The 11,600-nt window shown below is 41.1% G+C and overlaps 1 protein-coding gene across 12 annotated transcripts in view; it reads right to left on the reverse strand.

Moving 5' to 3' along the window:
• Positions 1–9,100, reverse strand: part of TNS3 (tensin 3) — a 197,588-nt gene extending 188,488 nt beyond the window's left edge. For 9 of the 12 annotated variants that reach the window (XM_030971044.1, XM_030971040.1, XM_030971034.1 and 6 more), the window contains exon 1: positions 8,659–9,099. The gene's annotated coding sequence lies outside the window, so the exon portion shown is untranslated. Of the gene's footprint in view, positions 1–8,658 lie in introns of all 12 variants that reach the window. The other 3 variants (XM_030971037.1, XM_030971045.1, XM_030971035.1) reach the window with 2 other exon arrangements.
• Positions 9,101–11,600: the final 2,500 nt, after the last annotated feature.

Raw genomic sequence — 11,600 nt, forward strand, 5'->3', positions numbered from 1 at the left:
GAGCACCTCTTCCCACTCCTTCTTCACTGACCTTGGTGTCTCCATGTTGTTTCCCTCACATGTTCTTACCTCCTCCTCTTCTCTGGATAGAAAAACACTGTGCCCCCACTTTGTTTTGATTTTCTTCTCTAATATGTTATCACAGAGGCATTACCATAATTTCTAATTGGCCCAGCTTTGGCAAGAGGCATGTCCATCTTCAGACCCATCAGGGATTGTCTCTGCTGGACATGGTGGAAACTTCTAGCAGCTTCTCACAGAAGCCACCTCTGTGACCCCCCGCTACCAAAAACCAGGCCATGCACAACCAATATGGCTTTACTCACATTTCAGTCCAGCTCAGCGGAACCAAGTTTTCTACATTAAGCAGAATAACTATGTTTTCACAAAATCTCACACCTGCAGGGGACGTAGTCTCACTTGAAAGCACACAGCTAAAGGTACTAACCAGGATAACTGGATCTTTTATATGAAGTGTTAATTCAACTAGGGGCTGCCTTCTTCACAAATAGGCACAAGCCATTAGAAAACAATTCTCAAAGATTCTTCTGATTGTTTATCAGTTCCTTCTAGCAACGTGATCCTGCACCACATGATGATTGACCATTTTGAATCTATAGTCTTAAGCTAGACTGAGAATCAATGCTTCAGTCCTGGTTTTCCTCACAAGTACTGTTCTGTACTTGTAGATTCAAGACGTCACAGCTGAACACAGCCACTCTTTCCTAATTAGCCACCAAATCCTCTTTCTTGGTAAGAGGCATATTATCTCCTGCAGACCATAATGAAAGCTGGGGTGCCTCATTATGTCTCTAGCTTTTGGTAAAGGTCAGCTTGTTCATACACTTTATTACCCTAACATACAAGGAGAACAGCTATTCTCTTTTCAGGGTAGAATGAGCATCTGCATTTCAAAATAAAATACAGTAACAGCATGTATACACACGGGGAACAGTCAAAGTGTTTTAATGACATAGAATTAAAAAGTTAAAACTGCAATTTTTTTTAAAATTTGTTTTCTTCAAATTACCTCTGCATAGCAGAGAGAGCAGATATTAAACAAAAGAATACTCCCCTCAAAAGCTAAAAGATTTTGACATGCTACTCTTGCACAGGTTCATTTCCTAGAGGGAACTATAAATCTTATGATGCATTTCATCAATGCTAACAATAAAACTATTGCGCGTCCGGAAAGCTACTCCTTGGAGAAAAGTCCAGTGCTTACCAAGGCTGGGGGTGGGGGAGGGGGGAGAAAAATATCACAAATTAAGCATATTCCAGAAAGCAGTACAGAAGTCAAAGCACAATATTAGACTGAAAAGGCAGAATTTTTAAGCTTCAAAAGGCAAGAAATCTATGGCAGAATATTAAGTGTCAAGCCAGAACTAAAACTAATTCCTCCTCTGGCCCATCATTAAGTGTCTTGAAACAACATATGCAATTTAATATAGACAGACAAATCTTAACATAAGATTCGAGCATTCACATTTAAATATACTTTTGGAAGGCAGGCAGGTAAAGGAGCAGAAGGGCAGCACCAAAATATTTTATGTAACCACAGTATATAAGACAGAAAGAAATTAGACAAAAAGAATACTAGCATCCACAAAATACTGCACAATACAAAAAGCTCTCAAATACAATAAGACCTCAAAACTACAGAACAGCTGGTATCAACTGCAGCAAGGCCACTGCTGAATACCTGCTGAAAGGGAATGCCTGCAAAGTTACAAAAAGCACAGAATTGTCAGTCATTTGTTTCCACAGTCATAAAGGAAATATGTAAAGACTTGCCCATATTTATGTGCTATAATTTACTTATGGATTGAAGATGCACTTCTGAAACATGCATATTGCTGATATTTGAAAGACAGTTTTATTTCCACAAACCATACTCAAAGAGCAAGAGCAGCTATAACAGAATAGCAGGAGTTTTTTTAAATGTTTATAACCTTACAGGTAAAAAAAAAAAATCCAATACTGGGGCTAGACCAAAGCACCAATAGAGAATAGACAGAAATTTTAGGAAACAGGCTAATAACAATCTCAGTGGTTCAGTTGAAATCTACTACTCCAAACATTTATTACTTAAAATCCAGTCTTCTTAAAAAAACCCTGCATTTTCCCCCAGTTTGATCTTAAACACCCTAACCTACTGAAATGCCAGGTTTCCCAGAACCTGCAGTAATAGGCTGTACTTGACTTTTCATCTTCCAAATCAAATCCATCTCAACTGAAAATAAAACTAGTCCTAAAGACTGAGTGTGGCTGATAACTGCAAGAATAATTGAATGACTAGAAAAAAAGATTACATGCCTCAGGAATTACTTATTTCTAACTTAGTGAAATACTTTGTGTTCTTAAAGGAAGCATTTTCAGAGGTTTTTCAAGCACAAATTAAATTGATTACATACTAAAATCAACGGCAATTCATTAAATCATAGACCTAGGTTCTCATTTCTTGACCACCACAACAGTCTATGTGTTTATTAGCTATAATCAGGTAACAACACATTTATCAAAGCCAGAGGGAACAGTTTGTTACCAAAATCCAGGCAGCTAAAGTTTCTTCATGTATATATAGTAAATTAAAAAACAGCAAATCACCCGTAACCTGGCAGACATACAATATCAACAATTTGTTTAAATTTACATTTCAATTGCAAACACAACAGGAAAGCCCACCAGGTAAACAAAACCTAGCACATATTTTCAGAAAACCAGATGTTCCCAGAAGTATACCATACCCACAAAGATATTCTTTATAGCTACTATTTCCAGGACACAGACTGTTAGAAAAGTATCCTGTAGCAAGTCACTATCATCCATTCATCAAAAGCTTGCATGCACAAAAGCTGTATTTCCATGACTAACCCATTTACAATTAGGGTAAAAGTCACACCAGGCTGTGGAACACAGATATGTCTCCCTCTTCACTAGCTCCATGAGAGGCAGAAGACAAGGATGCTCACAATGTGGTACAGAATCTAACACTGCTAAAGCTAGGCATTACAAACCATCCATCTCTGGAACCTCTATCTAATGGAGCAATCCACTAGCTTGTGGTTGGTATAAAACAGTCAGGAATGCCTGACCTGAGCACATCTCAGTCTCTCCTGTTACAGCCATTGCTCTTCATCCTAAAGCATTGAAGCAGGAAGGGGATAATCTGCATGTACAGCATACTACAAGGCATACTGGAAGACCTATAAGCCAGTACACTGTCCTCTAATGTGGGAGGCTCGCCTTCAAGCTCCTTCTCACCTTTTCTTCCAGATTGCACATGAGCACCCAAACACAGTGCTGTGGTATCTGTCTTTTCTTGGCTCTCTGAATAGTGGATTATTTACTACAACGATCTAGTGTCAGATTCCAGCACCAGTGGGTTGCCTTCAATTCCCCCTATGTTGCTAAACTACCAACTTATCTAACAGCAGCAAGCTATCTCTGCTAACCACTACAAACACAGCCACAGCCCTGAAACAGGAAAAAAACCTCAGTATATCAGAGGATTGAGTGACTGACACTACTGCTGCCAGAGGACTGGAGAAGGAGGATGTACCCACTTATGCAAGGACAAGAAGCAACAGCAGCATCCTGACACTGACCAGCATGAAAGAAGGTGCAGAATGCAGAACACAGCTCTCCGGGCCTTCTTCCTCCTCTCCAGAGAACAGATGGCAAGCCAGATCAAAGTGTTCTCCTGGGTCACTTTCAACTGCAGCAACTTGCTGAATCACTAAACCAAGAGATGCGGAAACCTGAGTGCACAAAAAAAGCCCCCAAAATGCACTAACTGAGATGAATAAAGATGATTAGGATGTAAAAATGTCCTATTTTGGCAACTAAGAAGCCTTGGAAAAACCTGACATTTTTGTCTGCCAAAAGATAAGAGGTGCAACATGTTTTATATGACACAAAGAAACACTGATAGAGAAAATATTTCAGCAGAGACCCTGGTATACAACAAGGCAATATTACACAAATATAAATATCCCTCATCAAATTAGATACTAGCAATTTCTTTTTACCTTATCTCCTCAAAAGAATTTTAGTAGTACTAGCTGCAAAAAAAGAACAAGTACAGAAAGACCTATTGAAGAAGAGAGGCCACCCATTTTACTTCAACTAAAAAGACAGCTGTAAATACAGTTCTTGTACTGATCAATGATAATATGCTTACAAAGCATTGAGTCTGAGATACTGTATGCAAGGTACACAAGGCAGTATAGTACATTGAAAATTTTATATATGGTCTAATGTACATTCTTCCTTGAATTGAAAAGAGCTCAAACTCGCATCACAGGATTCCATAGTTTCCCCAACTAAAATTATCCTTCAAGAAAAACCATAATACAGCATTTTAATTGAAAGTAAAATCAGATGTCTACTATCACGTTTTCACTCCATCTGCAAGCATATAGATTTGACCAAGTTGGGAGGAAAAAAGATGCTCTCTACCCTGCTTTTTGTTTGTTTCATGGTTAAGGCTTAAAAGGTATCACCATCAAAGTTTTGTTTTTTCAGTAAATTAATGCAAGACCAAAAGTTTAAAAGCTAAGTCCTAGAGGTTTCTCCTGAACATATAAAACCTAATAGACTGTTCTCCAAACACCACCATTCTTTTTATTATTCCCCAAATCACAAATAAATACATTCCTAAATGGATTCACATCCTCTTTCTAACATCCCCAAAGCTAAGAGAGGGTCTGTGAAGCTCACCGAACTACAAAGATATAACAGCATCTTCCCTTCCTCTATCTCTGAGGCTGCTCAATTTCCTCAGGTCCTTTTCAGTGGATGTACACTGAAAGCAGGCTGCATCAACACATCTGTCCATTACACTGCTGCATATCAATCTGCCACCTTATGCCTCAAGCAATTCATTATTTCAATTCTGTTATCATAAAGGTCTGTACCTGCAGGGTAATTAGATAGTAGCACGGTGGGGTAGGCAAGATGAGAGAGGGAGTAGTGAGCAAAAGAAAGGTGGACACCTAATCCCTGTGAAGCAAGGCAATGTTAATTTCCTGTTACTGGCAGATCGCTACAACAGACCCTGCAGATTTTGAAAATTCTGGCTTATTGAATCAAGCACAGAAAAGCTATACTCTCTTCCAGAAGTTAACAAGTCCTGGGTATGGAAATCCAGTTATATTCTTAAACTGTGAAAAAAGCAACTTTAAAAGCACAGTTACATTGTGAAATACATCAATACAGAAGACTACCAAATCAAGTGGGGGGAAAAGGGTGAGGGGGCACTTATACACATTAAGTGTATTACCATTATCACTGCAGACTTCCTCACACTACCATAAATGTAAGAAAACTTCAGACGTACCTCAGGGTGATAGTGACTTATTCAGGATACTTTTCTGAACAGTCAAGTGTCCCGGAAATAGCAGCTATAAAGAATATCTTTGTGGGTATTGTGTACTTCTGGGAACGTCTGATTTTCTGAAAATATGTGCTAGGTTTTGTTTACCTGGTGGGCTTTCCTGTCATGTTTGCAATTGAAATGTAATTTTTAACAAACTGCTGATACTGTATGTCTTTTATCAGAAACAGCAGCCTGCTCTATCCCTAGCTGTAAAACATCATATTGCAGGCTGTTTCTCTGAAACTCAGTTTTTATTCATCATCAAATGGTAGGCTTGGGGACGTTGGCCTACCGAAACCTTTAACAGCTTTGATATTTCCCAGATGCTTGCTTTCCCTACCCCTCACTAAAATAATTTGCTGCCAAACACCTGCAAATACTTACATACAAATCCCTGTTACAGGCCTGCTGTGTAAGAAATAACTAAGCAGAAACCAAACTTAACTTTTAGAGAGGGTATCCAGTCACTCGGTTTGCTTCTCACCTTCCACCCACAAAGGTACTAAGACCAGGAGAAATAACAGAACAAAAGATCCAAAACCCAGCACAGCCAAAACAAAACTCAAAAAAAAAAAAAAAGCAAAACCAAAAAGCTGAATCATTCACTCCCTGTCTCCCACCTCTCCTATCACACATCTTCCTTCACAGCTGGAGAGTCTCCATCAAGAGGTATTTTCCAAGAGACTCTTCAGCAGTAGGTCAAGTGTGTAGCTGATACATTATGACATGGTAACTTCTGGTTACTTTCAGTCCTGTATTTGAGCCAAGATCCTTCCAAAATGCAAATGAGTTAATAATCCCAGTCTTCAACTGGCAGCCAGAAAAACACCACTAGAAATTCTCACCAGGAATAATATGGAACTGTAAGCCCTAAAATCAAATGCTAACCAATTATTAAGTTTCTATAGCATTTTTACTGACTTCTAAAATAATTTCCTTATACTGATTCTCCTTCATTATACCCATTCTGCAATTTCAGAACTGCTCTATTTTAGTTATCATCTCTCTTTTTGTTAAAGAGTATATTTAGGAGACACGTAGGTAATTATATTAACAAGGTTTTATCCAAATAAGTGCCACCCATCTCTCAAAAATACCAACATTCTCTGTCATTATGGTCACTTTCAGAGAAGGGAAGTCAGACAAAAGAGATTAAGAGACTCCCCATCAGCTTTTTCTAATGCAAAAAGAAATTGCTGTATTTTTCCAATATTCTGCCTTATAATATCTCTGTCTCAGTGGCATCTTCTGATCTGCTAGCTATAGAGGTTATAGTCAAAGAGGCGGATAACCCAGAGGAATGGACTAACATGCCTCCCTGGCAAGCAGCCCAGAGAGAGAATGAAAAAGATCCCTGTTGTGGGTTCTGTGTTTGAGATAGAAATATTTTCTGAACGACCAGAAAGTAAGAGCAGGCCAAAGAAGGTAATGCCAATGGTGATGATATCCAAAAATATCACAGCTGTTTTAGTAAAACAAAGTGTGACCAGCAGAAAGGTACTTTGGATTAAATCAGAGATTGCAAGGAACATGGATTAAACTACTTGTGGCCACTGCCTTCTCTAAATAATCACTCCCTGGGGCACATGCACAATCTAAACTGAAATAGAATGTTTTAACTTAAATCATAGAAAACTCTTGGTAATGCACCACTAATTCATGAGCACATGTACTTCCAACAAATTATGTGACTAATTAAAACTTCCAATAAACATGAGTTATTAGAAGTAATCAATTTAGTTACACAAAAAAAAGCCAATTCTGCCTATGTAGAAGGAAAAACCCACTACTTTCAATAGCTTCTCTTCTAGGTTCACTAGAACCTAGGTTTCAATAGGTTCACTACTTTCTGAGGTTCTCTTTCACAGCTTCAACCTCATCGAAAATCTCATTCGTTTATGCAAAAATCCTGCTGAGCCTAGACTAACTGTAGTTGTTTCTTTTAAAAATTAGCCAGCTTAAGACATTTGTAATCAGTTGAAATTGACCAGCATACGGAAATTTCCTATCAAATATTACATAAAATAGTCCCAAAGTCCTTATAGCTTTTACTTCTGTTTCATTTCAAACCTCATAGAAATTAAACACTGTGATTACAAATGTAATGACTACCACCAGGTACTTCTCAGCATTAAAAAAAAAAAAACAACAACAACAACAAACAAAACAAAAAAAACCAACCACCACTCTGTTGAACATACATGCAGCATTCCAAAATAAAAAATTCAAGGTACAGAAAATACTGTAGTTCTCACCTTCTCACCTAATCCTAGACTTGGAAATGTGACTCTTGGTTAAGGTGCAACTCCCTAACATTCAGGAGACCACCCGACATGGAAGATCACAGCTGTGGAGCCTGAGCCGCCTACCCTGCACTACTGGCCGGCACCAATGCCAAAAGCTGCTCAAGACCTGGACGTTTGTGAGAAGACATACAAAGGTTCTGAATATCGGTCCTCAGTAAGGATCATTTATTTAAGAAAGTGATCAGAAGGCTTCAAGCATCTGGAAGTTTTAGCCAGTGATGGCAAGACGCTGCCAACAGTTCAGAAAAGCTGGGCATCGGGAGAGATCTGGGTGGGTACCAAAACCAGCACCATTTATCACACACACCAGCAGATGTACTGAGGCCCAGGGCAGCCTCAGCAAGGGCTGTCTGTGGACGACGAGCTAAGCGGGGAAGGAGGGGGGGACCTCCCCGCTGGCGGACGCCCCTCAGCCCCAGACCGGGCGTCTCCCTGCCTGACAAACCCACAGGCTGAAGTAACTTCCTAAGAGAGAAGCCAGTGCCCGGCCACTAAGTTGCCCAGCATGCAGAGAGAGCTAGCGTGACTACAAAGATACGGGAGCGCCTTCCCGCCCCCTCGGCCGGAGCCTGCGTGCGGACAGCACGGCCCTCACAGCCCCGGAGCCATCCTGCCTTCCCTGCGGCAGCGCTCTACCACCTCTACCCTCCCGGTAACATGAACTCCCGAACACTGTCCCAGTGGACGGCGCTCCCAATCCCTCTAGACTGCCCGAACCCGCGCCCGGCCCCACCACCGGGAACTGCGCCCTTCCCGCCCTAACACGCTCCGGGGAGAGCGCGGAGCCCTGGCACCCGATAGCGGCGACTGTGGGGGCCCCGCATCCCCTCAATCCCCACCGCGGCGGCCCCGCGGCCCGCCGAAGGGCCTCCCTCCCTTCTTCGCCGCCGAATCTCCTCCGCCCCACCAGGAAGAAAGCCCCCCGCCGCCGCGTTCTCATTCCCGTGGATCACGACGGCCGACAAAGTTTACCTTGTTTTCCCGGCTCCGCGACAGGACAAGGCGGCTCGGCCGGGGAGCGGGAGCAGAGATCCCCCTCCCCCAGCGCCGCACACACTTGTTTTTATTTCCTCTGCTCCCTCCCGCCGTGAGAAGCCTCTAGCGTCTCGATCAAGGCTGAAGAGGAGGCGGGGAAGAGGCGCGTGGCACTGCTCCCGACTTGGGGCGGGGGGGTACGGGGCAGCCTAGCCGTGCCTTGCTGCCCCTCACCCTGAAGCGGCGACACCAGCCCCCTCCTCTGGCCTGCTACCTGGCGCCATCTCCCCGTGGCAGCCTGACTGCCTCATTCGGAATGCTTGGGTGGGGGGCTGGGGGATCTTCAGGCCGGGAGAGTGCCGCCACCCCTAGGGCCCTGCGTGGCTTGGCTTTCCTCCCTGTATCCCAGCGGCTTTGAGCTTAAGTGCAAGGCTAGAAGTTGCAGCTCCTGGAACAAGAGCATTTACCTCTCTCCGGGACGGCTTGGCGTGGCTGCCGGCAGAGGAGTGAGGCTAACACCCATAAGCAGCCACGTGCAAAGTGGCCACAGTAAGGAAGCCAAAACCGAGAGGTTTGCACCTGTTAGTTTTTCAGCACAGCACCAGAGATGGAAAGATGATCCCTAAAATCACAGCTTAGATGCTGCTTGTTATAGATACGTATTACAATATTGGCTCTTCGCAAATATTAAAATGAATACTATATGTGTTATGTTGGAAAGTTATGCTGTATTAATCTTTTTTAAGCAGTGTGGTAAATATAGGTTTTAGGCTATAGCATAATATTAAAATAGAAAGTATGTGATGTAAGATACTTTTTTTTACTAGCTCAAGGAATGGAAAGGATAACCAAGAAATTCTTCACATTATCCTAACTGGATAGAGATAACAGCAACAGACGCCGAGATCCCAAGAGAAGAAGTATCACCTCCTTATCAGGAAAACTCAGACTTCGAGGAACCAAGAAGATCGATTTTCAAGATGAGGGGAGAAAGTTAAAATTAAGCAGAAACACCATAGTGTGAAAGGAAGGCTTGAGTAATGTATGAGATATATGAATATGCAAAAGGCTATTGCTTTTAAGGGGTAATTCTTTGTTAGCAAGGTGTGCTTTGTGGCAGAGTGTCAAGCACACGGACGTCCGTAATTCTTTACTTTTTATTGTCTCTTATTGTCCTAATTTTTACTACTATTTTCATTACTACAAAACTTCTAAAATTTTAACAAAAGTGAATGGTGTTTTTCACACTGCCTAAGGCTGCAGATTCCCTCTGTACATATGTTCATGCAAGTAGAATTCTTTACTACACTGGTATTTATGCTATTTACACACCAAGAATTACCTCTCCCTTGAAGTAGCTCAAGAAAGGGTAGCTCCATGCCTAGAGTTCCTGCTGGACATACACACACGGCACTGTTCTCTGTACCTGCTGGTTCACAGCTACTTCCACTTGCATAAGGAGTAACTTCCATAACTTTCCTTTGCAGAATTGCAGAATTTCACCCCCAAAGGGACCCTGAAATTTAGCTAAAACAGGTATAATTTGAGGCCATTCCTTGCACAAACACTCACACACACATATATATATACATATATATAATCAAATATTAACTGAAGCAAAGAAGCAAAAAGCAACTTAATTAATAGAATTGGATTTGCTAACACACACCACACTCAGATGGTAACTGAGGCCTCACTTGAGGTGAATGCATATTACTAGTGACAAAGAAAAAGATTTGAGCATGCGTCTTATGACTAGGACCCCATGTAAACATGATGTGACCTTGTTCTAGCTTGTCCCAGAAACAAGCTTGTGGAAGTGACAAGCAATAATAAATACTTTATTACTCTTAGAGGCTAGATTTACAGCCAGCCTATTCTAGCACTAGGCACTTCTTCTGGCTGATTTAGGCAATACAGTGGCTAATCTTTGCAATTCCATTGCATTGAGGACAAAGGACCACCAAGAAACAGAGATCTCTAGAGATCCCAGAGATGGGTTTCAAAGTTCAATGCTAAGTCTGTTTTTTGCAATGGGAATTTCATATTATGGGAATAGACAGAGTGCCTGCAACACCAACAAAACAAAAAGAGAATTACAATCACCTTCTAGCTTTCAAGCAAAAGTTTCAAAACTTGACCTCCAAGGAAAGAAGGTAGAAATTACCATATTTTTTTTAATTTAAACTATCATGATTTAGCACTCTGACACATGGTTTTTAAATTCTTGCACTTAGGCAATACTTCACATATATGCAGACAACAGCTTACAGATGCACATATTTTATATATGACACTAGCCAAAGAAAAAAAGTATTTTTGCACAGTTCTGCAATGTGAAGGCTCAGTGCCAGGAAGTTCAGTGTGTAGGGTTAATACCACAGTGTTAGACTAGCATAAATGTTCTTTGCTTTTTATAGGACGTCTATGGTAAATAATACCTTCTAATATGTTAACAGCTATAATTATCACCTCTATATTGTGAATTCCTCCCTTCATCACTTTTCTCTAGGAATTGGGAAGGACAGGAAAGGAGAAAATCTGTGTCTGTGTTTTAAAGAGGTTTCAGTGTTTTTGAACCTGCCTAGAGATGTTACCACTGACCATGTTAAACATTCATCTCAGACACAAACTTGCTGAGTCAAAGAATCTGCTGTGTGCTAGGCTAACCTGCTATCAAAATAGTCTTGTCTTCTACTTTAATGACATCACAAACACATTTATGTATTCTAAAGAATGGAGTAAGAGTAGTTATGGTAGTGATTCATACCTTCACACACTGGGTTACTACTTGCTCTGATGTGCTTTATTCTTACTGGTTTCTACAGAAGCAACCAAATTTGAGTAATGTATCAGGTGAACAAATAAAGTTTTTATATCAGATAGAAGAAGGATTGCTTGGACAGCTATCACTGTGTTGAAACTAATCATCTATTCTT

The sequence above is a fragment of the Camarhynchus parvulus genome, chromosome 2, assembly GCF_901933205.1.
Source record: "Camarhynchus parvulus chromosome 2, STF_HiC, whole genome shotgun sequence".
In the NCBI taxonomy this organism is placed as follows: domain Eukaryota; kingdom Metazoa; phylum Chordata; class Aves; order Passeriformes; family Thraupidae; genus Camarhynchus; species Camarhynchus parvulus.